The 27,552-nt window shown below is 35.9% G+C and overlaps 1 long non-coding RNA gene across 1 annotated transcript in view; it reads right to left on the bottom strand.

Moving 5' to 3' along the window:
- Positions 1 to 27,552, bottom strand: part of LOC105885871 (uncharacterized) — a 277,928-nt gene that overhangs the window by 132,104 nt on the left and 118,272 nt on the right. Inside the window, exon 3 of the long non-coding RNA XR_001160854.3 lies at positions 4,352 to 4,448. This is a non-coding gene — a long non-coding RNA (uncharacterized LOC105885871). The remainder of the gene's footprint in view (positions 1 to 4,351; positions 4,449 to 27,552) is intronic.

The raw sequence follows: 27,552 nt of genomic DNA, 5'->3' as shown, positions 1-27,552 counted from the left end.
CCAGTCCGATGGGAACGTGTGAGCTGCGGAGCGGATGGGCTCCTTATATAGAGTCCAGGTCCGGTCTGCCCGAGCCGTGCAACTCGTGCGGCGCGGCGAGTGCGGACGTCTGCTCCCCATCACCTTCCCTTTTTCTCTTTCTCTCCCTCCTTTCCTCCCTCCCTGTTCCCTTCCTGGCCGAGAAAGCTCCCGCCGGGTCCTACCGCCCTCTCTCCCCACTTCCCACCCTCGGCCCCCCTCGCGACCCTGACAGCGCCGAGCCGCAGTTCTGGCCAGGAATGGGGATGAGGGAGTGCTGTGCTTTCCTCTGCGGGCTTCGGGGCTTGCTGCGCGTTCCGCGAGTGAGACCCACGCCCTTAGCCACGATCACAGGCTTAGCCCCTGCGTCACGTATAAGGCTCCCACCTCCCCCCACCCTCCACACCCCCAGGACGCCAGTGCTAGGTGGAGCAAGACCCAATCTCTGACTGCTCCACTCTGGAATCTTATCTAGCACTGAGGGCCACACCCAGGTTAGAAGAAGCACCAGTAATATCGCAGTGGAAGGAAAGGGTCAATATGTGCATTTTGTACATGGAGCTTCATGCTTCAAGTCATCCTTAACTCTTGGTACAAATAAAAAATAATTTTTCGTCTAGCCTTAGAAATTTGTGTTTTTCATTCGATCCTTCCTCTTTAAGTCAACAGGGAAAAAGAAAGAAAAAGCTGTCTGCAAAAATGTAAAAGTAACACAAACAGAAGCCAACTGTATGTGAAATTAAACCCTCTGCCCCACCCTCCCACTCCAATGCCTCTGGAAAATAGTTCTCAGTAAGCATGTCCCTTCTAAGAGCCTACCTAGAAAGGAGGTCATCACAATTCAAGAAAAAATGGGCACTGGAGTCAGTATAATCAGTGTGTCATTTTTGCCCTCAACAAATACACCGGGAACCAGCAAGAGATACTTAGGTCCTATGACCCTGAGCAGATCCCCTATCCTCAGTTTATCCTGCAACCCTAACAGAAACAAATGTGGGATAGAACTACAAATGAGAACGTTTAAAAATAAGGCACCAGGAAAGGACAATGTATTTTCAGCTCCAAGAACTAAGTGAACCCCACTACCAATTCCTAGAGCTTAGAGCAGTGTTTGGCACTGATAATTAGAAATTATCTAATAAAAACTGCATTGTAATTGAATTTATCAGATTAAGCACAAGTGTATCTTAAAGAGAATCATTTAGTCTCAGAGCCGGAGATTATCTGATCCATTCACACAGTTTTGGAAGAAAAGTAATCCACATCCTTTGGAAAAATAGATTTTTACCCAAGGTAAGCAAGTCCAAACCCAAGTTCTGTTGATTATTAGTTCTCTCAACCAGGCAGGCAGTCCTGCAAAAAATAAAGTGCCTGCTCTATGGTGGGTATTTTTCTAGGTACCAGGGGTATGGAGGCCAAATGGGGTATATCCAGATCCAGTTTTCCAGCAGTTTACATTCTAGAAAGGGCAGACAGACAGTAACTACATGAACAAGTAAATAATTAATGCTGTGTATTTGCCTATAGTGGTAAGTGTTATGAGGAAAATAATACACATCCATGTATTGACAGTGAGGGTATTCCTTTAACTAAAGAGGCAGCTCTCCAAGGACATCCTCTAGATGTGGCATGGGCTGCAGCAGGCACCCTGAGGATAAAAGCACAGTCTACTCTTTTCTCTCTTCCAATCCTAGCTCCTAGCACTTCTGCAACCTTAAGCTTCATTTTTGCCACATTTTAAAGGATCCTCCCCATCCTCCCAACCCATCCACCTACTCCCTCCCAACGGCATCTACCTAGCTAGACTTCATTATTTTCAAACTGCATAGCTCTCATAGAAACCACAGGCAAGGGAAGCAAAGCCAGCCAGCTTAAACCACTAGATGGGGGCCTTGACCAGGATGGAGGAATAGTGTGTGTGGTTGCGGGTGGGTGTGGGTTTGGGTGTGGGTAGTGGCTGCCAGAAAACTATTTTTCTGATATCTTAGGGGAGCTGGGAAAGAGGAGAGAGAACTGTTGAAGGGATGAGAGGCGGGGTAAGGAGGAGAGGAATGTTACTAGCTGCATGCAGACGTTCCTTTTTTTCATTTCTGTTCCAGGAGCTTGCGAAGGAGAAATCCACTTGTTCCTCGTAGGGTTTGGCTTTAGCTGTTTGGGGACCTGTGGCTTTCTCCCAGCCATGCTTCTGCTGCTTCGCGGAGGCCCAGACCCTGAGCATATTCTGTGATTTCTGGGCGAAGTTTGATTTGTACTCTCTGCGTCTTTGGGTTACAATTTACTGAACATATCTAGTCCTCACACAGAGATTTTGACAGAGTTCAGCGGAGAGCCACATTTCATTAACCTGGCTTCTGCATTTCACTAATTTCTTCCGCGCTTTAAAACATATAAAATGCAGTTGTTTGCACATGGTGCGTTGATGTGAAACAGCAACAGAGCAGGGAACCCTAAAAATCGGCTATGCCTGCATCACCGCTGTGGGGAGAAGCCCCTAGAACGGTCTTTGCACCAGGGGCCGCAGTCCCTAGAGGGGACTGGAGGAGGAACCTCCTCTCAAGTTTGCAGAAAATTCTGAGTACACAGGCTCTGCATGACGCTAAAGAAGGAATGAACCTGGAAAGGATTTCGAGATGGGCTACCGGAGCGCAGCAAAAGTTAGTTGAGTAGAAATAAGCTCTTGTTTGACCACCTGGCTCTAAAGCTGCGAATTAATGTGTTCCCCTTATCAGTGCCGCGCGGGTGCACTCGTAGCAGAAGCTAAGTGGATGGCAACTCTGGAACTGAAATCTGTGATCTGACACAAAGCCGGATATGACAGTAAGCTGGCTGCGGAGGAACTAGAGAAGAATCCACCCTCAAGGAGCCCTCCCCCATGCTGGGTGGAGGCGGCGGCGGCGGCGGCGGCGCTGCTGCTGGTGCTGCTACTGCAGCGAAATTTCATGCTCAGCCTAGGAAGTTTAGAGCGCAGTGCTAACTAGACCCCACGAAGAGAAGCCAGGTCCGCCTGCAAGCAACCACAACAGACACCCCACAGACCTTGCAGCTACTGAACTCTCTGCCGTAGGCTGGCAGTCAGCGAACCTTAGTCAGCCTTAGCCACCCCTCTTGCCTGGATCTTGCTTTCAACATCCCTAGGGGTCTTCTACCAGAAAGTAACCCTTAAGAGAGGACCAGGCACAAGAGCAAAAAAGTTCTGATTTTATCTTTGTTTTGCTGAAATTAAAAAAAAAGCTAGAACACTCATGCTTCTGTCACCTTGCTCTTTTGATATAGGAAAATGCAATTCTACACTCAACATCTCCAATTCTTGAAAAGTCTACATACAAGCAGTCTCTGACCACAAAATGTGCGGACCTGATAAGCTACTTCTTTCAAGTACTGCTTCCTCCATGTATGGCCAGTCTTGTGTTTTGTTTGTTTTGTTTTGTTTTTTGTTTTAAATTCCCACCTGGGAAACGGGCAGCAGAAGACCACCAGCTCTGTAAATCCTCCTGTGGTGGTAACCCCTTTCTAGTTTCTTGCTATACTTCCTTCAGTAACTATTCCTTAAAAAGTTTATTGGTGACAATGAAAGTATAATTTCTACCCAGTGCTTTGGTTCTTACCATCTTTTGTGTGTTCCACGATGAAAATACAAAAATATTCAGATAAATGAACATTTACATACATAGGTATACATGGCATTTTTGCAGACAAATTCTGGAGTTTCCAGACCACATGAAGTCCAGATCCCCTTCCATATTCATTGGCCCCACATTAGGCCTTTGCCTGGTATCTGCATCATGGTACTTGTGTGCTGTCTGCTTCATTAGAAAATTTTAGGCCTTATTAAATAAGTAAGGTAGGTGCTTTATTCTCTAAATGCTGGGCTAGTATAACTTAATCCATGAAAATTCTACTACATGTCTATGTACAGATACAAATATCATGTAAGCCATATTTGTATTTAAGGAAGAGTATATACAAAAATTAGAGTACATACAAAAACATATGCAACTTAGACATTTTCTAATGTCTGTCTCTGTAGTAATAGACACTTTGTTACTTTCAACAGATGAACAGATACTTGCAACAAGTAGGTTCAAAGCTAGCCTGGTTTTAACTAGGAGAAGAGCCAGCTCCCAATTAAGATCAAATCTCATATTTTCTGTAGACCTAGGTCTTAGAAGAAAATTTCTAACTTAAAGCTATTGTTAAGTAATGTAGGTAGAGGTTACATGTAGGATGGGGTACTAAATTTTTATTCTTGGACAGAATGTGATTTGGCAACAATGAGAAACTTTTGGATGGAAAAACAATGCCAATGAATCCATCAAACTTAGAAACAACTTACTGTTTGAAGATGCAGTGTCATTAGGCAGCTCAGATCAGGATGAAATCTCTCCTGAAAAGCCAAATCAAAGAATTTGATGGTGAAGTTGTCTTCCAGCCTAAGGAAAGAAGCAATAGAAATGCATAAAGAAAGGGCAAAGCCCTTATTTTGCCAAAGAAAGGCAAACTTCTTTTCAAACCAGGAAAAATTGCATCACTCGGTGCAGTTAGTTCTGGTGTTTCAAAGAAAACAAACCAAGATGTGTTTTATTGCTTCTTCACCTGTAATTCATGAATAATAATCATTATCCTTTATTGAACACAATGTACTAAGCCATATGCTATGTGTTCCTCATACATTCTTGCATTTAATTCTTATTACACTAGAAATTGTCATTATCATCTTCATTTTCTGGATGAGGAAGTTGAGGCTTAGAGAATTTAAGTAATTTTGCCAATGGCAGACAGCTGGTAAGTGATGGAACTGATTTTCAAATCCAGATCTCTCTAATTTCAGTTTCTAGCCCTTTACCAATATTCTACACTGAATCAGCCATGTGCTCAGCTTTGGCAGCTATTTTAACATACCTGTCCATGACTTTATTTCCTCTGCTTGTAATATACCATCTCTGCTCACAGCTATTTAAGTCTCCACAATAATCTTCTGTTAGATGCCTTTAAATTTTTATGTGGGAGTGAGGGTAGGCTGTGGGAGGGGTGATTGTGGTAAAAATCAGGTAGAAAATTTCTCCATGTTTACTTGTAGGTAGCTAATCATCATTTTAAAAGCAGTGTTGATAGATGATCATGTACTACATATACTGATGTCCACAGCCCAAATGGAAACCATGCTAAGCTATTTCCATGGAACAGTTTTGGCTTAACTACCTTCAGGGTGTGCTTTTATTTATTTATTTTATTTTTATATCACATCTTCTGTTGTTTTCTTTTCCCTCTTTTCTCTTCTTCTCTGTTTCCTCATCATTAACGCTTTCCCCAAACCCTGCTAGGCACACAAATATACATGCTGAAAAAAATTAATTAATTAATTAAAGTTTTTTAAGTGTATGAGTGGGATGTATTAAATACAGTGACATTCCCTGTTCACTATATTTAGCCATGTTAGTTTGAGTATTAGAAAAATAACCAGGACAATAACCTTTATTGTCCTGTGTATGGAACTTGACTTTTTTCTTCCCTATGGGTCAGCAACTCACCAAAAAAAAAAAAAAAGACATTTATTACTAGTGATAAAATTATTCAACTAAAGTTGTTTAAAGGAAATCTTACCAACCAAAAATCAGTAGTTTAATATGTTTGTTTACTAAGAACAAGATAAACACCAGAAACCTAAACAAACAAGCAAACAAAATCTAAATGCCAATGTCCTAAAACTTTTATATTTTATGCATAAAAGAGCTTCTCCTAGTCTCATTTAGCTCTTACTTCTTGCTTTATATACAGTTATAATATGTTTGGTTATGTGGCTCCCAAGACCCCTGAAGATTAGAAGCATCACATAGAAATGGATGAGAAACTATGTTAGGTAAGCATGTTTCATGCAGCAAGATGCCAGATCTATCATCTTTATTGAAAAATAGGCAGAGAAATCTAGAGTAAACTTTTGAAAAGTAAAAGCCTAAAAGAATGACAATATAGGTTGCATGTGAGGGCTCATGCCTATAATCCCAGTACTTGGGGGAAGTCCCAGGCAGGAGGCTCACTTGATACTAGAAGTTCAAGGTCAGCCTGGGCAACACAGGAGACCCTGTCTCTAAAAAAATTTTTAAAAATTAGCTAGACATGGTGGCATGCACCTATAGTCCTAACTACTTGGAAGCCTAAGGTGGAAGGATTGCTTGAACCTAGGAGCTAAGGTTACAGTGAGCTATTATTACTCCCCTGCACTCCAGACTGGGTGATAGAGTAAGAACTAGTTTCTTAAAAAGAGAGAGAGATAATAATAATAACCACATTATTATTTGTGTTGATGTAGTTAATAACATGAAATATACAGAATTGAGACTTTTATTGCAAATGAGAGAAAACAAATTTAATTATACTTAAAAATAAAAAAGAGAATTTGTTTCAAGTTTGGGACCCCACAAAATCAAAAAATGAATTGATGTACCAAGCTTTGGAAAAAATAGGAATGGAGCTGACTGATCCTTAGGAAAAACCAGCATTCTAGAACACCAGCAGGACTCTCTCCATTTTCTGTTGGTTGCTATCTGCCTGTCGACTTTTCTCATCTATTTCATTATAGAAAGTTTTTCTCCACATTGTTGAAAACATAGCCATTAACACCTTTTGAGTTTACATCTTACAGCTTCAGTTATATTTCAAAAACGAATCTGAATCAGTTTCAAGTTCAGAAATTCTAAGAAACGGGTTCTACTTCTGAGAAATATGTAGGAGGTCATGAAAGATCAACATTCCCAGTAACAATTGAAAAAGTTGTAAATTTTTTAAATCATATTCCAAAGTTTGAAGAGTTGTAGAAGCAAGAAGAATTGGACAAACTAGAATTCTATAGAAGGAAAAGCATTTCCTAGGTAAGCTGATGATTGCTGCCTGTTTCATTTCCTTAAGGCATTTGCTGATTCTGAGCATAGGTTGTAGGTCAGACATGGTCCAGTCAGAAGGATTCTACTGGGAAAAAGAGAAACAAGTGGAGTTTTCGATAATCATTGTCCAGTACAACATGTGTACATTTGCTGTGTGTTGCAGCTGAACAGGAGACTAGAGGGATGGGTAAGAAAATTCTAACAGGCAGATTCAATTTCACACAGTTATGGAGTGCTTACAAGAAAAATTTATTTTAGAGAGAAGAGGCCTATGTTAAACATATGACTGGTCTTCCCTTCAAGTGATTTGCAAGATTTTGAGGCTCAGTGGGGCAGCGTACAGGAGTAAAGCTCAAATCTCTAGAAGCAGAACAGCATTTTGATGCTGAGGAGACAGAGACCTTCCAGGCTCTCAATCAAAACCAAAGCCCAAAGAACAGTATGAATCACAGATGGACTACGTTTAATTACAAATCAGCCTTGATGTAGCTCAATCTATGACTAGTTGATATAGTCAGTTCTTCATGCATTCAGCCTGACAAAGAAAAGGGTGAATACTGTCTGAGCAAAATAATATCATTTGAAGCCTCTAAAGTCCTTTTATATACAATATCTAATTACAATAGGAAAGCATGATATATTTTAGTGATAATAAAATGTGACCAGTAATTTTAAAAAATCCTAGATAATAGAAACAAATGGATATATAATATAGATAGTAGAGTTTAGCATGGAAGGACTTTAATATAGAGACAGTCCCTGACTACAGTGGTTCAACTTAATGATTTTCAACTTTAAAATGGTTAGGAAAGTGATATGCATTCAATAGAAACTATCCTTTGAATTTTGAATATTGACCTTTTCCTAGGCTGATGATATGTAGTACAATAAGTGCTGTCAACATGTTTAAGGTAGGCAAGGCTAAGCTATGATGTTCAGTAGGTTAAGTGAACCCATGAGGTTTAGTAGGTTAGGTGCATATTAAGTGCATTTTTGACTTGTGATATTTTCAACTTACCATGAGTTTATCAAGAGGGAACCCCATCATAAGTTGAGGAGCATCTGCAACTATTATTAATATGCTAAAAAAGGAAAATAGATAAAAAAAAGTAAAACATTTCAACAGTGAATGGGGATCTTTAAAAACAAAGTCAAATAGGTACACTAGAAATACACATACAGTACTAGCACACCAGACACAGCAGAAGACAGGATTAATAACTTTAAAAGTCAAAAGAAAAGTCAAAGGAAAATGTCTAAACTGAAACACAGAGAGAAAAAAAGTTGAAAAAAAAGAACAGAATGCAAAAATGGAACTGAGTCAAATAATCTGAAATACATGTACGAAAAGAGAGTAATAAGAAAATGGGAAAGAAAAAGTACTTGAAGAAATAATTTCCAAGAATTTTCAGAAATAATTAATATATCAAACAAACACAGCACTGAAGAAGCTAAGAGGATTCCAGTCAGAATAAATACAAAGAAAGTCATAGATGAGCACATAGTGATCAAACTGGTGAAAACCCAATAGCTAGGATAAAAGTCATAAAATTGCCAGAAAAAACGAAACATTATTTCAAAGGAGCACCAGTAAAAGGCTGAGATTGACTTATGAAGAGAAACTATGAAAGTCAGGAGATAATTTAATAACATAATAGCTAAAAGTTAAAAAAAAATCTGCCAACTTAGAATTCTATACCTATGGTTAATGTTCTTTAAAAATGGAGGTGAAATACAGATGTTTCAGCTAAACAAGTGCAAGAGTTTGTTGAAGTAGAACAGGACTATTAGAAATAATAAAGGAGTGTGTTCAGGCTAAAAAAGTGATACCAAATGGAAGGCACAGATTTAAAGACAAAATGAAGAGCATGGGAGAGTGTATATATGTGAAGAAATACAAAAATAAATGTTTTCCAGGGCAATATGTCCGTAACAGACATAGAAGTAAAATATATGACCACGATAACTCAAAGGGATACCACCCAAAGTGAATGGGAATAAACAGAGTAAACTGTAGTAAAATTCTTACATTGTTCAAGAAGTGGGCTGGGCACTGTGGCTTATTGCGTGTAATCCTAGCACTCTGGGAGGCTGAGGTGGGTGGATGGCTCAAGGTCAGAAGTTTGAAACCAGCCTGAGCAAGAGTGAGACTCCATCTCTACTAAAAATAGAAAGAAATTAATTGGCCAACTAAAAATATATAGAAAAAATTAGCCAGGAATGGTGGTGCATGCCTGTAGTCCTAGCTACTCGGGAGGCTGAGGCAGAAGGATTGCTTGAGCCCAGGAGTTTGACGTTGCTGTGAGCTAGGCTGATGCCATGGCACTCTAGCCTGGGCAACAGAGTGAGACTCTGTCTAAGGAAAAAAAAAAAAAAAAAGGAGTGATGAAGTTATTTGAGTTCAACAGAAATATATAAGACTCAATACCATAGCTTGAAACTACATAAAACAAAATTTGATGGGACTAAAAGGAATACTAGACAAGGTCACAGTAAGATTTAGAGTTTTTAACACAATTTTCTTATTAGCTAATAAAATGATAAAACAAGCAGACAAAAAAATTAGTGATGCTATGAAAGATCTGAACAACATACTTAATCAATTTCAGCTAAATGACATAGGAAAGATGCTGTATCAACAGCTGAAAAACATACATTTTTCTTCTAAAGCATTTGCCCTTATAAATATAGATATATGCCAAATATACAGCAAGTCTCAAGTGATTAATCCTTCATCAAAAAGAATAAGTAGATAACATCTAAGCATATTAAAGAATGTCAATATCATTAACCATCAGGTAAATGCAAATTAAATCATTATAAGACACCAGTACACACCTATTAGAATGCCTCAAAAAATGCTATCAATATTATTACTGACAAAGATGCAGAGCAACTGGAACTCCTGTTGGTTGGAATGCAAAATGGCACAGCCACTTTGGACAACAGTTTAGCAGGTTTATTATAAAATAAAATGTACATCTATGATCCAGCAAACCAAGAGAAATGAAATTTATGTCCACACAGAAAACTGTACATGAATGCTTACACTAGCTATATTCATAACTATCAAAATTTGGAAATAAAAGATGGCTTTCAACCAATGAATGAAAAAGCAAACTATAGTTTATCCATACAAAGGAATCTACTTAGCAATGAGAAGAAATGAACTAGTTCATGCAACAACATGGACGAAACTTAAATGCATTTTGCTGAGTGAAAGAAGACCCCAAATGGTATGATTCCATTTATGTGACACTTAGGAAAAGGCCAGACTACAGAGTTCCTATAGAGGAAAACAATTGCCAATGGTTGCCAGTGGTTGGGGTAAGGGTGAGTCTTTTGTGAAAGAGTAGCACAGGAATACTTGTGGTGTGATGGAACTGCTTTCTATGATACAATAGTGATGCATTTTAATACATATAAATTTAAAGTGATTAACCAAGATATGAGAGAAAAGATTACAAAAATGAATCTAACTGTATTACAGATGAATTAGAAAATCAGACTGAAAAAGATGGAGAAAAAATTTGATAGCCTATATAGCTTTAGAAAACAATAGTCTGACTTAATACTGCAAAGCTAAAGGCAATAAAGAAACACATACGGAAATGAACGTGAGTTGATAAATTTGTTTCTCACAGGGGAAAGGGTTAGAAATTCTGTAACTACTGTTTTCATATATTGGGGCTGAACAAGTAAGTCAATACATTGTAATAATGAAGGCCAGGTTTCTCACTGTTACAGAAAGAAGTTACAAACAAAGGAAGGAGGAAGTGTAGAATGAACTCCCTGTTGCTGGATAAAAGTCCTAGTTATCAATGTAGATTAATATTTTTAAGAAATATATATCTAGAGAAATAGATACATAAATAAATGTAGATGCATATATGCATGAGTTATTATACATACATATATTTTTAGCTTTATGCACTGAGAGAGACAAAAAACAGTAACCACCCCATGAACATAGAAGGTACCCAGATTTTGATTTCTAAATATTATTCTTCAATTAAGAAAACAAAACAAAACATAAAACATGGCTCATTGGAGGGCTTGCTGACTCCAGGGGTAGGGTAAGAAAAATTCAAGATAAATCTGAAATATCTGTGATGACAGAAAAAATAGAAAGTGCTAAATAAAAGACAGAGAGAGAGAGAGAGAAGAAAAGAGGTAAAAGAAAAGGAAGAAATGCAAAAAAAAAAGAAAGAAAAGAATAGAAGAATAGGAAAAGAAAAGAAAAGAAAAGAAAAGGAAAGAAAAAGAAAGCAAGGATGGGGCATATCAAAAGCACACAGAAACCAATCTGAATGGCCAAAGTTGGAACAAATTGAACAATAAAATAAATAATTATATTTTGAATTATAATGTAAATAATCAATGAATATCCATGAGCCCATACTAATACAAATATATCAATGGGTAAATAAAATAAATGGGGAAAAGTAACAACTCTTTCTTAAGAAAAAATTCCAATTAATAAAAGTAGAATAAATGATAGAAATGAGGTATTACCACTAAGATGCCACAGGAATAATTGCTCCAGGTAAAATCCAGCAATGAATGTTAAAATGAGTGAACAAAAATGTATTATAAACCAGGATATTTGCATATTCTCAAAGTACTTCTCTGAAAATCAGTAGGAATTACAAAGAGGTAAATAGTAAACTTACAGTGGCAAGTCCTAGCAAACTCCACCTCACTCAAGTGATCAAGGGAGCCCCACCAGTAATAAGTTATGTGGCATGCCCTTTCCCCCCATATTATGCTATAAGAAGGATATTTTACTTCTGTAATATTCTTTTTTTAATTTCAGCGTAAAACATGTCACATAAATGCAATGTGGGATCCTGGATTGAATTCTGAAACAAGGGAGAGGTCATTAGTGAAAGATAATGTTGTACCAATCTTAATTTCTTAGTTGTGATAAAAGTTCCATGATTATTTTAGATGTTAAAATAGGGCAAACTCGTTCAGTATTCCATATAAGAATTCTATATACTATTTTTGCAACACTTCTGTAATTCTGAAATTATTTCAAATTTTAAAACAGTTTTCACTTATGAAAGGCCTTAAGGATTTAGGATGTTGGTTCAGGAGTAGCCATGAGACTTGTTAAAGAACATATTTTATGTTGTTATGATTTTTGAGCCATGTGAAGCCTTGAGATCTCATATACAGGTCATTAAATATGAAATGTCCAATTTCAAATCAAAAGTGTAGTTTGTTATGTCTCAAACAAGAAGCCGTATGATTAATCAAAGTATGCACCTAAAGTATCAACAGAGTTTTGCCGTCTTAACAATAACTTGCTTATACCAGCAGCGAAGAAGCCTGCAGAGTAAGTCTTGAAATCACGAAAGGCATTTTCCATAGCTTGTTAAGGATTGAACATTTTTCCTTGGAAGAAGTGTTCCAAAGCCTGGAAGAAGTTGGTCCAAAGCCTGGAATAAGTTGTAATCAGTTGGTCCAAGGTCTGGTGAATATGGTGGATGACAGAAAATTTCCAGGTCCAGCTGTAGTTTGAGCAGTATTGCTTGTACAAGTGCCATGCGGTTGAATGCTATTATACAAGAGGATTGGCCAGTCTCTATTGACCAATCTTGGCTACTTCATCACAAGCATCATCATCACTTCACCCAACTGGTTGCAGAAGACATCCGCTATAATCAATTGACCAGATTTCATGAAGCTGTAGTGGGTAATACCAGCGCTGGACCACCAAACAGACACCATTAGCTTTTTTGGATGAATATTTGATATTTCACTGTGTTTTGGCACTTCATCTTTATCCAATCATCGAACCAAGCACTTGCGATTGTCAAAAAGAAGAAATTTTTCATCACATATAACCATACGATGTAAAAATGGTTAACCTTTATGTTGTGACAGCAAAGAAAGGCAAGCTTCAAGATTTCTCTTCTGATACTCATTTAATTCTTGCGGAACCCATCTGTCTAGCTTCTTTACCTTGCTGATTTGTTTCAAATGGTACAATGTTGTGTTGTTGGAATAGTAACGTCAGACTTTGCTGCTAATTCATGCATAGGTTAAGATGGATTTGCTTCCACTACAGCTTTCAGCTCATCATTATCCACCTTGGTCTCAGGTCACCCACATGGCTCATTTTCAAGATTAAAATCACCAGAACGGAACTTCTCAAATGCACATTCATTACTAACATCCTTCCCAAACCTTTCGTTAATATTTTCAGCTGTCTGCACTGCATTGGTTCCATAACAGAACTCACATTCGAAAATAACACAAATCTTTTACTTATCAATTGCTTCACAAAAATTGCTCTAAAAAAATGTGAGAGATAATCACAAGCCAAAATGTGCATTTGAAAGACTGAGGATGTATCTTCACAATAAAAATGAAACAAGAAGTGTCAAAGTGAAATGTCAGATATATCAACTGTCAGTACTTAAGGAAATCAGACATTTCATACTTAATAACCTGAAATAACATCAAAATGAAGTGGCTATCACTATTGTTTATGAGGCACAAAAGTATATCACCCACTATACCTGTAATCATTTAAAGATAATATGAATACTTTTCCTTAATTAAACTTCTAGTATATGTTTAGTGAATGAGTCACTGCCACCTTTCTCTGTCTTTCCTCTATAGTCCTCAGCGGCACTCTCCAATGTCCATGATTTTATGACAGTCCTTCCCTAGAATAAAATATACTGTGAGTACATCAGCTCATGAACAGGAGAAAACTGATTGGAGGGACATGATAGTCATAAAAACCTTTCAGTATTTATTTTCTAAAATTATATTTTCATGTTCAGCTGAGAATCTACTTTTGGGCAGGGTTAGGGGATGCAGATTTGCCATTGTTTGATTGTACAGAATATTTAAATATTTTTTAAATTTGCATGTGCCATTGCATGCTAATTGTACTTTTACTGTGTAAAGTTCTGATTTTAAAATTTGGCCCTATTTTCTAGTTAGGTTTTGCTGTTGATGAAGATACTAACGTGATTATGTACTTGGAGTCTCATCTGTGATGACAGCTGCTCTATGGCCCTGCCATCCAGCAGGCAATGATTTCTTTATATTGTATTTTTCTGTGCTTACTCTGACCATCTTAATTTACATTAATTTAAAATCAATTTGCCTCTAACCTCCAATAAAAAGAACTATGACACATTTTCCTATTTTATACAATTGCTCCATGTGCTTAGGGAAAATATAGTACAATTGAATTTCCACATCCATGGGCTCCATGTTCGTGGATTCAACCAATCACAGATTAAAAATATTTAAAAACCAAACCAAAAAAAAAAAAATAAAAACAATGAAAAATAACAGTGCAACAATAAAAAATAATTAAAATAAGAAGAATACAGTATAACAACTATTTATATAGCATTTATATTGTATTAGGTATTATAAGTAATCTAGAGATAATTTAAAGTATATGGGAGGATGTGCATATTATGCCATTTTATATACAGGACTTGAGCATCTACAGATTTTGGTATCCATGAGGGAAGACTGTATTCGTGAGAAAGTCTAAGTTTTCTTTTTTTAATGCCAGGATACTTTATAGCCATGGTATATGATGGTTTGTTTCATGGATTTGCCAATGACCAAATCTAATTCTGCTCTCTCCATCAAGTTCGAGCATAAAGCTAAGTTCTATCGGGTCATTATAAAATTTGTCTAATCTTCCTTCCATGGATTTATAAAGAGTGATTTCTGACACAAAGATGATGGAAATATCTCAATGCTTCTTCTTGATCAGTACTTCTTATGCCGTAAAGATTATTTGGTTGGATCATTCCCTCTAATATGTTCTTATTCGTACTCTTGAATGAAAAGTTTTATATCAAATTGATGATTTCTTTTACTGGAAAATTTTACTTTCCTGCCAAATGAGGGTTTGATAATATATTCAACTTCCTACTTTGTATTAGACTACTTTTCAATATGTCTGGGTCTCATGTACTGTTGAGGAGGCTTTTCTTTTCCCTGAATGTTTGTATTATTGTTGTTGTTGTTGTTATATTTGCCTTTGTGTGTGATGTGTATGTTCAATTCTTTGTTTTAGTGAATAAGGATTTACAGATTAAAAATTCCTGAGTATTACTGAATCCCATATGCAGACTTGGTTGTCTTTTTGAAATGATATTTTACTTAATATTAAACTAGTATTAAGATCAAGCTACCACTGTTGGATTCACAATAAAATAGCTAATGATGCACTTTCATTTCATTTTAAATATTTGTGGTGGAATGATGTGTTACTATTTTTTGCCCTAGATTCAGGGCTTCGCGGGGCTCCAGGAGCTCTTGTCTTACACAGCCACCTGAGGGCTGAGAGATGACTGTCTTGCAGCATACTCCTTCCCTACACAGAGGTAACCCCCTCACAACAACTGTTGGGATGCTCTTCTCATGAAGCCCTATCTGTTAGCTAATTTTTAAATATGCATGGATGTTAGACATTTCCATGCTCCCTGTCAAAAGTCTCAGGTTCATTCCAGATGCAAAAAACAGCCCTGAGCAATCAAAAGAGACAATACGTTTGGAGTAAGGTCTTGCAGAGCCAATGCCGCTCTGTGGAGACATCCCAGGAGGCCCTAGAGAACGGGTCTGGGTGGCTGTGGTGAGAAAGAGGTTCCTACCGAATGGGCTTAGGTGAGAATTACCAACCAGTGTGCAAGTATACCGCATTTCATCCAATCTAAAAAGGCATCAATGGTACAATGAAACATTATTTTATGTACCACTAAAAAAAGGTCACCAAATAAATTGTCACAATCTTTTCTCATCACTTCGAATTTTTATGTTATTCCATTGAAAGAGCTTTTATAGACAATGAAAAATAAATTTTTATTATGTATCATTTTATGCATACATAAAATAAGCAAAATTAATTGCTTAAGGTATTTCTGAAATTTGTTTTCATCAAGAATCTTATTCTTGTGACTCACTTTTCAACATAGTCATCAGTTTTGTATTTTCCCACACAACATTATCATCTGTGTTTTTTAGAACATGGTTAATACAATATTTTTTAAAAGAATGCTCCATTATTTTCTCTGGTATTTTTTTCCCAAGGCAATATTCAGATAGCTTTCTCTCAAGTTACATAAAAATATGTGGTAATATGTGACAACCACATCACAACTTCTATCAGTAATTATAAAATACAGCCCTATTTCAGAGATGTTCAAACATAGAAAAAAATGTTCATCTTAGACTTGATAAAATATGGTAAGTTCAAAAAGTTTAACAGCTCATATGACAGGTCTACTGATTATCAACTTTGCCTGCATATTCATTATAGCTGGTGTTTACATAGGCTATATTGTGTGGGATATCAGAATATTTCTCAAATATCAATAGCTCATATTCTACTTATACATATTTAAAACCTATAAGTGCTATTATGTTCATCTCAGAAATTTGGCAAAGATTAAAATTTCATTGTTTATCTGCCAAGAGCCAGAATGAATATTGCAAATCAAGAGAAGTCAAATAAAATTTGTGAGTCTAATTCTGGTAATCTGACTGGATATGGGTAAATGGAAAAAAATCCAAATGTAACCCAATTAAAAGACTATAACATAAGGAAAATAGAACTGTTGTAAAAAACTAATATAATAGTACAAAGTAGGATTGTCTTTAAAAGAAAAAAAATTTTAAGAATTGTTAGATATATTCAAATAGCCTGAGTAACATAATGAGACTCTGTCTCTACAAAAAATAGAAAAAAAAAAAATAGGTTTTGTGGCGCATGCCTATAGTCTCAGCTACTTGGGAGGCTGAGGTAGTAGGATCTCTTGAGCCCTGGAGTTTGAGACTGCAGTAATCTATGATGATGCCACTGCACTCTAGCCTGGGAAATAGAGAGAGACTTTGTCTCAAAAAAATAAAAAAATAAAAAAATGTGTAAGAGCATGAAACTAAAACTAAGGGGTCAATGGCAGAAATTGTTGACTGTTAAGCCAGAATTCTAAAGAGATTTTTGAATGAGAAAAGGATAAGTTTTATAATATCAATATAAATCTGTTCTAGAATTAAGAAAAGCAGTAATTATACAGAATTTTTTTTTTTTTTTTTTTTTTTTTTTTTTTGAGACAGAGTCTCGCTTTGTTGTCCAGGCTAGAGTGAGTGCCGTGGCGTCAGCCTAGCTCACAGCAACCTCAAACTCCTGGGCTCCAGTGATCCTTCTGCCTCAGCCTCCCGAGTAGCTGGGACTACAGGCATGCGCCACCATGCCCGGCTAATTTTTTATATATATATCAGTTGGCCAATTAATTTCTTTCTATTTATAGTAGAGACGGGGTCTCGCTCTTGCTCAGGCTGGTTTTGAACTCCTGACCTTGAGCAATCCGCCCGCCTCGGCCTCCCAAGAGCTAGGATTACAGGCGTGAGCCACAGCGCCCGGCCTATTATACAGAATTTTGAATCAGTGATAGAAACTACAATATTAAGAATATCATGAATGTGGAGAAAGACAAGCAAGATAAAATAGAGAAAGATAAAGATCTATGGAGAAAGAAACCAGAAGACAAATGATAATCAATATATTAATGAAGAAAACAAAAATCAATATATTAATGAAGAAAATAAGAAAAGATATACATATAATATAGCCTATCATGTTTGTTTTCTTTTATTTTCAGGATGATGTTTTAAAATCTTATGCGAACTGATGCAGAAAAAATAAAACAGATAACCTTCAACAAGGGGAAAAAGTCAGCAGCTAAATGTTTCTCTCATCAGCAATCCATCACTAGAAGATGATGGAGAAATGTTTGCAGAGTTTCAAGAGAATAAAGGCTTCAAAATCAGATTTCCATATCCAGCCTATTTACTATTCATGTGTAAAGGAAACAGGAAGACAGCCCTAGATATGCAAAAAGCTGTACATTAAAAAAAAAAAAATCAAAGCTCTATTCAACTGAAAATTTGAAAGGATATGTGCCAACATGTTAACCATTGATATTCTTTGGGTGGAGGGATTACAGATAATTGTCACTTCTTTATTCTCTATTGGATTATTATTTTCATTTGAAATTAAAGATTGCTTTTATTTTTATAAATAAAAAAACTTTCTATATTTAGAAGATACTCATTAGGCACCTTATAGCAATGTAGAAATTATAGTATACGGTCCTAAACCTAGAATTTATTTAATATTGCATAATATGTGTATTATACATAAGGGAAACAAATCAGTTCAAATTTAGCAGTTACTGAAATTGTACTCTATTTCTTAAAATTAAAGTTCATGCAAGGTAAGATCTGCATGTCAAAACATAACTGAAGCCCTGTGTATTATAAATATGAGACTTTATGCATAGATTATGCTGAAGTATCTGATTTGTAAGCTCTTTACTGTCTTGAGGACATTTGCTCCATATCTGGAAATTATAGCAAATATATAGACATAACCTAAGGAAAATTAGGTTGGGCTTATCCTCAAACTTGGAAAACATACCAAAGTGAGACTGTATATGTTAGCCCTTAAAAGAATATTTAAACATGTTCAAATATGTTAGATAATGTCCAAAATTCTGCTTGTAACCTGACTCAAATTTTAATATCTTTAGTGATTTTAGTTGTGCATCTATGGCTTTATGATACTTCTTTAAAAATATTATATTTAGTAATAGTACGTATCTCTTATACACAGACTAGAAAATGTACAGACTAGAAAATGTTTTCAGATAGAAAATAACTTAAACACTATAATTTAATCAAAATTTCATGTTTGTATTAACTACAAATTTGAGAAAAATGTATTATACTTCACAATAAAGACTAATGCTTTTTAGAAATAAAATATTATTCTGAATTTCTAATTTTTTAAATGTTGTATTTAAAAATCATAATAACATTTTATCTATATTTGAATGTCATATATCAACATAAATATTTCATCCTTTTCAATCTCAAACCTGAAAATTATTAGTTTTTACAGAAAGCCTTTTCCTCCAGGTCACACTTAGCATGTTTTGGCCAATTTTGCTGATTTAATAATGTAATTTAAACTTTAACTATTATTTGATAGTTGAATATTAATATTTACTAACAAAATCAAGCAGAAATTCTAATACTTTATGGCAATGTGAGGATGAGGTCATGATAGTTCATTTTCACACAATAGATTACAGGGGTAAGCACTGTTCTGGGCTCATAGCAGGAAATCCAGTAAATATTTGTATCATAAATCAACAATACTTATTCCAAAATGGATCCAGGAGCATAAATATCTATTTGCTACTTTGATGACCTTTATGAAGATTCTTTAAAACTTAATATAACCTTCCTCCTTAGTATAGTAGGCAATGTGTCAATCTCATAAAATTTATAAAATTTATAGATTTCTCAATTGTCATTATAAATTTCCTTTGACATATGAAATCAATATATTACTTACTTTTGAATATTATATTTAATGTTTCCACATTAAGTCTAAAGTCCTTCCATAGTTCACTGAAATGTTTTAGGTCTTATTTTAAAATATCGTTATGTCTATTCTCCATTTTAAATCAAAATATGCAGTTTGAATGTCCATTTATTCCCTTAAAGAGGGAAGGTAGAATGATGGAAGAAAGCCAGAGGAAATCAAGACAGTTGGCTTATGTTCAGTCTTAGGAATATATAATTTACTAGCTAGTATGTATTTATTGTCTGCATTCTCCCTCCTTCCTAATTAAGAGAAAACTTATGATGTGCCCAACTTAAAAATTACATTTTCTCATCTCCTTTGTAGGGAAATAGAGTAATATAAAAGCAGAAGTTCTTGGGTGCAACTTCTGTGATATCCTGCTTTGTGATTAAGACAGATGGAGTCCAAAACCCATCTTGAAAAATGAAGACTTGAGCATGGGAGCCTCATGCTCAGGACGGTGAAGCAGAAAGACTGAAAGAGCCTAGATTCTAGATAATTCTGTGAAATTGCCATTCCAAACACGAACTGCCTACCTCCACACTTCTTTAATTTTAGTAGGTCACTGCTATTTCCAGACTCTGAACTAGCAGCTGAACACAATTCCTAACTTACTTAAGATATAATCTTGACCCTTAATGAATGCAGTATGATTATAGTCCAATCATGAAATGTTTGTGTTAAACTATTTTTAATGTGAGTCGTAATGCTAACTGATCTTACAATCCTTGTTTGAGACTTAACTGTTTACACATTTTCTTCCATTTTCCAAATAGTTTCTGAGCAGCCAGGCTATAGGGTCTTAGAAATCAACAGTACATATTTCAAAATGTTTACATTGAGATAAACTTCTAAACAATATTTAACTATGTCAAATAAATCAACAATATTTTTTTAAAAAAACATAATTAACAAAATTTCAAACTTATGTGTTTAGTTTAATCACATAATTTAGTATATTAAAGCTACCTAGGGTTTTCTCCTTTTAATAAAAATGCATATTTGAATATTAGGAGAGATTTTTTTCTCCACAGTTATGAATTTACACACTGTGTACTTATTTTACTCTGGAGAAAGTTATGAGATTATCTCAGCAAACATATTCGCTTTGGTTTTGATTAAATAAGTATATATTAAGGACCCTCACACAGCCAAGAGATATAAAAGGCCTGATCTTAGACTGAGGGAATTCATGACATTGTCTCCAAATTGTGTGAGAAAAATGTGTGACATCTGTTCTAATTTTAAGTTTTAATTTTGCTCACTGTATCAATTTTTTTCTCTAAGAAATGCTACTATAAATTGTATTTATTACTTCCTACTTGGGAAAAATTTGTGAAAACTCAAAACATGAACTGAAATGTTGAAAATGTGTGCCAGAGGCATTGCAACAGCATTACTCATCATCTAGAATATTATTGTTTTTCAATCTATTTATTTATTTTCTTTTTTATTAAATTTCAGAATATTATAGGTATCTTATTTTTATCTAGAAACTAAATCAAGAATGCTACTGACTGGGTTTTTTTAATATGATTAAAAATAAAAATGTAGGCTGGGTGCAGTGGCTCATGCCTGGAATCCTAGCACTCTGGGAGGCTGAGGCGGGTGGATTGCTCGAGGTCAGGAGTTCGAAACCAGCCTGAGCAAGGTGAGACCCCGTCTCTACTATAAATAGAAAGAAATGAATTGGCCAACTAATATATATAGAAAAAATTAGCCGGGCATGGTGGCGCATGCCTGTAGCCCCAGCTACTCAGGAGGCTGAGGCAGAAGGATTGCTTGAGCCCAGGAGTTTGAGGTTGCTATGAGCTAGGCTGATGCCATGGCACTCACTGTAGCTTGGGCAACAAAGCAAGACTCTGTCTCAAAAATAAATAAATAAATAAATAAAATAAAATAAAAACAAAAATGTAAATACCAAGTTCTTCCTCTTACTTCAATTCAAAGCTTTGCCTAGAATTGAATCCATTACAAATGAAAAAGTAGTGTTGAATACATAGTGAAAATTATTTGAGATCTTAGTAGAAATAAGTAACTTTTAAATTTTTGGCATAAAACACAAAATAATTTTTTGTTTTAGTACACCCAGACACCTAAATCAGTATATCAGGGTTGTCTTGTTTGTAAAATCCAGTCCAAAAATAACAAATGTATATGTGTTTTATACTTTTTATTTAAGATGTTAAGATCAAAATCACCTTTGAAAAATTATCAGTTATTTCTACAACAGAAAAAGATCTTTGGCATGGTGTGACATCTGTCTTTAAGATTGCAATAATTTTGGTCTTCTATAACAAACCCACTCTGTCACTTTAAATTAAAAAGAGTTTTCAATTTTCAGGTCATCAGGATTGACTCCCATCTTAATTGAATAGCTCATCTTTTGACTAAAAATCTTTGTTTTAGTAATAGTGTGTATTCTTAACTCTTTTGATTTCCAGTAAATATATAAGCTATCTGCTGTAGGTGCAAATTAAATATTTGCTAATAAACTCTTCAAAGTATAATTAAAAAAGAAAACAAAATCTACCTCCAGTCTTTTAAAACCAAAACTAGTCTTTTGGTTTTAAGGAGATTCTCTATAGTGAATAGAATCTATAGAGCACTTTGGATAATGGGTTCAAGCTCAATCCAAGAAAATATAAGAGGTGCTAGATCACTGTTGTTTCTTATAATGCAACCTCTGTGGAAAACAATTTGGAGATACCTCAAAGAGCTAAAAATAGAAATACCATTTGATCCAGCAATAGCATTATTAGGCATCTACCCAAAAGAGCAGAAGACATTCTATAATAAAGACACCTGCACCCAATGTGCTCTATATATTCATATAGATTCATATGCTCTACAGATTCATATTTGTACCTGTAGCAGTGTTCACTAGATGGCTTTAACATATTCAATTTTTGTTTTATGGGAAAAAAAGTACTCTTTGTGCAAAAAGTAAAAACAAGTACATAAGATCATTTGACCAAAATAAAACATCAAATCAGGCATCGGTTAAAAAGAAATATCAAAGGCTAGAGAAAATTCATTACATTCCCTGCAAATTACATAAGAAAAAGTGTATGACATCTGTTCTAACTATAAGTTTTAATTTTGTTCACTATATCATTTTTTTCTCTAAGACATGACAGTATAAATTGTATTTATTACTTTCTACCTGGGAAGGCAATTAAAATTCTATAATTTTTAATTACAGAAATAAAAATAATGCTAAAACTTTAAAAGTTTGCCTTTTGTGTCACTTTTTATGGAAGTCTGATGGAAATTCATAGCCATTTTATACCAACTACAATCTGTAAATATTTTCTTTTTGCTTATTTTAACATAGTATGTATGCCCATGTTTTCCAGTGAAAAATTTTTTCCCTCATAAGAAACTACTCAATTTATATGGAGAATATTTTTTACCTGCCCCCTTTTGCTCACCATGATGCATACTGCACTATCTTCTTCACTAAGAACCTTACTTGAACTTAAAAATAAAAAAGTTTAGAGTTAAAATGTTGCACTTTTCTCTCTCATCTTTTTAAGATTGGATTTAAAGATTGTCCTTGATCCTGTCTCTTTAAACTATGAATAAAATTGTTAACCTGATTTTTAAAAATAGCTGGGGCTCTACTCTGTGTGACTTCAGTTTTTAAAACCATTCACTATGCAAATTGGGGTAGATACAGTCTTTTGGAATTCAGCTGAGCTATTACCAGGAAAACATGAATCAGATGTGGGTACTTTGGTTAGCAATCAGGTTAAGAAACATTTGCATGTAATAAATAACCAGCTCTCAGCCACTTTTTCCCTTTACTAGAGACTGTGTTTCATTTTTACTCTTTTTACTATAGCTTTTGTTGATTTTTCAATGGCCCCATGTAAATGTATTTTCTCATAATTCAAATTTCATCCTGGAAAAATAAGAATCCCATACTAATTTAGAAGAAGAATAGTTTTGCTATTCTTCTTGTTTTTTGTTCTCTGCCCTGTCTCATTCAGATTGAAATTAAGAAGAACGAAAACCCCAAACCTGTCACTTCTCCTTCTCTATCACTTACATAATCTCAGTTTTACTCTATTCGACTGAGAAAATGCACCAAAGAAGGAACACTTACAGTTCTGAACCAGTTCAAGGCCAAGATACTTTCTACCCCTGGATTGACTCCTCTAATCCCCTTTTCCCAGGGGTTTTCAGATCATTGAGATGATATCTATACCTATATTGAGATGTATGCTTCTGTGGCACGAATAGTATGCATACAAAATAAAAAGTAAAGTTGGAACATTCATTTATAATGCAGAAAAGTGAGTAAAATTTTAGGGGGGGGAGTCGTTTTCCTTCTGTAAAAATAACTTTCTGCACCAAATATATAATTAGTTAAGTTTCTTTCATCACTATCATCCCATAATATTTTCTTCAAAGTAGAGAATTAGAAAATTCATAAATTAGAATTATATTTGCACCTTTTTGTTGAGCCTAATTATTTGCTTTAAGAAAACCATCTACCTTGATAATCAACCAATAAAATATTTGCAAATTGTGCTGTACGCTTAACAAAATGACATGGGATGGCTACGACAGCTATGCTTCACAGTGTCCCTGAGGCAATGAAACACCTCTGCATGTACTGATGCCCCACACCTCAAGGAAATCTCTGGTGCTCACGAATGATGTGCCCTAATTGCCACCCAGCACTAGTCTAAATAGTGGGCTTTCTTTACAAGGCAACTCATCTGAATTTCCTTCAATTTGGGTCACATATTAATCACTCTCATTTCTCTGGAAGTCACTAACCTTTTTCTTTCTCTTTTTCCCTATTCTACTTTTCCGAAGAACGAACTCCAGTGCCCACTGAGTTTTCTAATATGCATTCTGATATTATGTTCTTATTATATGAGCAATAATGTTCACAAAATCAATTCTAAGAAGTATTTTCTTTCAGCTTTGTTTTATATGTGCGAGCCTCATGCAAAAAATGCACTGATGTGTCAGGCACAGTTTTTGCTTCCGTGATACTGCTGGATACTAGGTGAGGCAGATGATTGCAATAATATAGGATAAGCACCTGAACACATAGGTATAGCTATCTAAAGGAAGACTCAGTGTGTCTTGTTTACTGTTGTATCCCTGTTTTAGTTTCTTAAAACTGTCATTACAGTTTAATGCAAATCAGGTGGCTTAAAACAATAAAAAAAAATATTCTCTTGCAGTTCTGGAGGCAAGAAGTCTGAAACCAAGTTTTAAGTAGGGTCATATTCCTCCTGAAGGCTCTAGGGGAGAATCCTTTCTTGCAGTTTCCAGTTGCTCAGATCTTCCTTGGCTTTTAGCAACATAACTCCAATGGCTGCCTCCTTATTCCCATAGATTTCTGTCCTGTGTGTGTGTGTGTGTGTGTGTGTGTCTGTCTTCTCCTCTTCTTTTAAAAGACACCACTCATGGGACTTAGGACACACCTGTATTAAGTATGACCTCATTTTAACTAATTACATAGCAATGACCCTGTTTCCAAATAAAGTCACATTCTAAGTAGACATAAATTTTTCAGGGAAAGTATCCATTCAACCCACTACTCTGTTAGACTATTTTTTAGAACTCATGCTCAGCATAGAACACATGGCAATGCTCAATAAGCATTTGTTCAAAAAATGAATGGGCCATTGAAGAAATATAATTAATAAAGGTATTATGGGATCACATTTGAAGAGCACTGACTCTAGTCTGGATCAGGTCAGAAAAGGCTTTCAGGGAAAAGTAACCTCTGAGCTAATATCTTGAAGACTAATGAGAAGTAGGATAAAGGGAACCTTTGGGGAATGTGGACAAGAGGAAAGTGTGTCAGGATGAATGGAAAGTATGCACGAACACTCTGAACAAAAAGGAAAAATGGGACATTCAGGGAATTGCAACCAGGTTAGTGTGTCTGGAGTGTAGTATGAGCAAGTGGAAGTGGTGAGGCCTCATCTGTGGGAGGTCTGGTAACGCTCTGTGTCTGTGCTCACATATTCATGTCATACACACATAGGTAGCCTTTTGCCTCTGGTGCCCCAGGAGCAATTCCTTAACAGTCCTAGAGTTAGAGATGAAAGCAACTTTAGCCCAGTGGTTCTTAACTCTTAGGAAGATGATCAATCTCTTTGAGAATCTGATAAAATCTGTGAACTCTCTCCTTAGAAAAATATACATAGCCTCAAACACAGAAAATTTTGAGAATTTGAAAAGTTGGAAAGTGTATAGGATTCCATGATAAAAATTCTAATCAGACTGACAATGCCCAACTGTTCCTGAGAACTGTTTTTACTCAAAACCTGTGGCTCTAGGAAGGGACCTGTTGCAGAAACTGAAATTCTAGAGAAAAGCTAACTTGTTATTGGTCATTCTTGAAAAATCTAAAAAACTAGAAATGAAACTTTCTTAAGAAATTTAGAACTTTATCATAATGTGTAGGTGTTAGTTTATTCTGTAGTAGTATAGTGTTATTGTTTTCAAAGTTAATATCTCTTGTCTATATTTGTGAAATGCATAATAAAAATAGAAAATATTTCACAGCCTTGTTATGAGAATTAAATGAGTTAATGTAGGTATTTACCTGGAATATGTACTCAGATATGTCAGTTCTGATGGTGATGATCACTATCATTATCTTTATCATTCTCCTGAAATATTAAAGCTTACTCTAACAAGATCCAAACTAGGGGAACCCAAAACTACCATCATTTTTTTCATACTCATACAATCTGGTCTGAAGCCCAATGGGCCTTTCATGTCTTCAGAATGTCCTATGTCTGATTAAGATAGTGCCTTGCTCTAAATCTTGCTCTAAAGCCTGGCAGAAACTGTTCCCTAGGAGAGTTCAGTTCTGGCTCACTTCAAACCCATGAAATTGGGATAGGAATGGCCTGGTTTAGAGCTCAGAACTGATACTAAATTAATCTGGGTTTTTTGGTTTCTACATCATCTTCTGACGTATCTGTTGATACCACATCATGGCTCCAGTGCTCTAAACTGTGCAGAGAAGGTGTCGTTGTATAATGTAGCGACTAGTCTAGGTCTGGTGTGCCAGAGGAATTCACTTTCTTCCCATCTTCTCCTCTCCCTTTCCCTCCTTCTTTTCTATCTTCTCCATCTCCTTCACTGCCTTCTCCTCTACCTTTGCCTCAGGACCTGGATCCTTAGGTCTAGTTATTTTTTTAGACTGCTGCACCCCAGGAACCCCCTAGTCAATGACCTCACCAACACACACATACACACACAAACACACCCCAACCATTTCCCCCCAGATTTGCCATTTGCTGAGTCAAATCCCTGTTTTTGAGGCAAATCGACTCTAGGAACATAGAAATGAAACTTCTTCCCACTTCACTGAAAATGGTGCACCCTCAAGGTCACAGAGATTCACTGGCTCTTTGCTGTGTGAGAACATGTTAGCTTGTTATAGACATAGTCTCATAAGTTATATTTAAGGGCTGGCTCTGAATGGGATGAACATGTGGTGGGAGGATGGATGGCAGGCAGGCCCTTAGGGGACAATTATAAAAATGTTGCTTTGTTGTTCATCTGACCCATCAACAAATGCTCTCTAGTAAACCTAGACATTATTTACAAGCTACTGGCTTAGTGAAGCTGGTGACTGTTGTGATTTTTAAAAAAATAATATGGCGCATGCCTGTAGTCCCAGCTACCCGGGAGGCTGAGGCAGAAGGATCACTCGAGCCCAGGAGTTTGAGGTTGCTGTGAGCTAGGCTGACGCCACGGCACTCACTCTAGCCTGGGCAGCAAAGCGAGACTCTGTCTCAAAAAAAAAAAAAAGAAAAAAAAAAATTAAAAAAAAAAAAATAATAATAATAATAATAATTTGGCATGATCATAGAACTGGACCAAACATGTAGGCTAGTCCATCACCTTCTCCTCTGGTGTCTGTACAAGTGAACAGATCCTTCAGATATTGCAGTCACAGCCCTTCTATCCTACAGCACCATGTGATTCTCTTTGCTAACCTCTTTACATTTACCCTGCAGGTCTCAGCAGAACTTCTTCGGACCCTCAAATATGCTCTTATAGCATTCTTATGGTCATGCAAAGGTTACAGGACATATGGTTCTGGAAGTACAATGCAAGACAATGCAAGACTCCAGACTAACTTTGCAAGGCCTACAGACCATTTGTTTCCTGTTTGCTGTGTGAGGATCAAGCATGGTAGATGTGGGTGATAGAGCTAGCAGGGAAGCAGAAACAGACAGT

The sequence above is a fragment of the Microcebus murinus genome, chromosome 5 (genome assembly GCF_040939455.1).
Source record: "Microcebus murinus isolate Inina chromosome 5, M.murinus_Inina_mat1.0, whole genome shotgun sequence".
NCBI lineage: Eukaryota > Metazoa > Chordata > Mammalia > Primates > Cheirogaleidae > Microcebus > Microcebus murinus.
The sequence above is the reverse complement of the archived record's forward strand: the minus strand, read 5'-3'. Positions and strand labels throughout refer to the sequence as shown.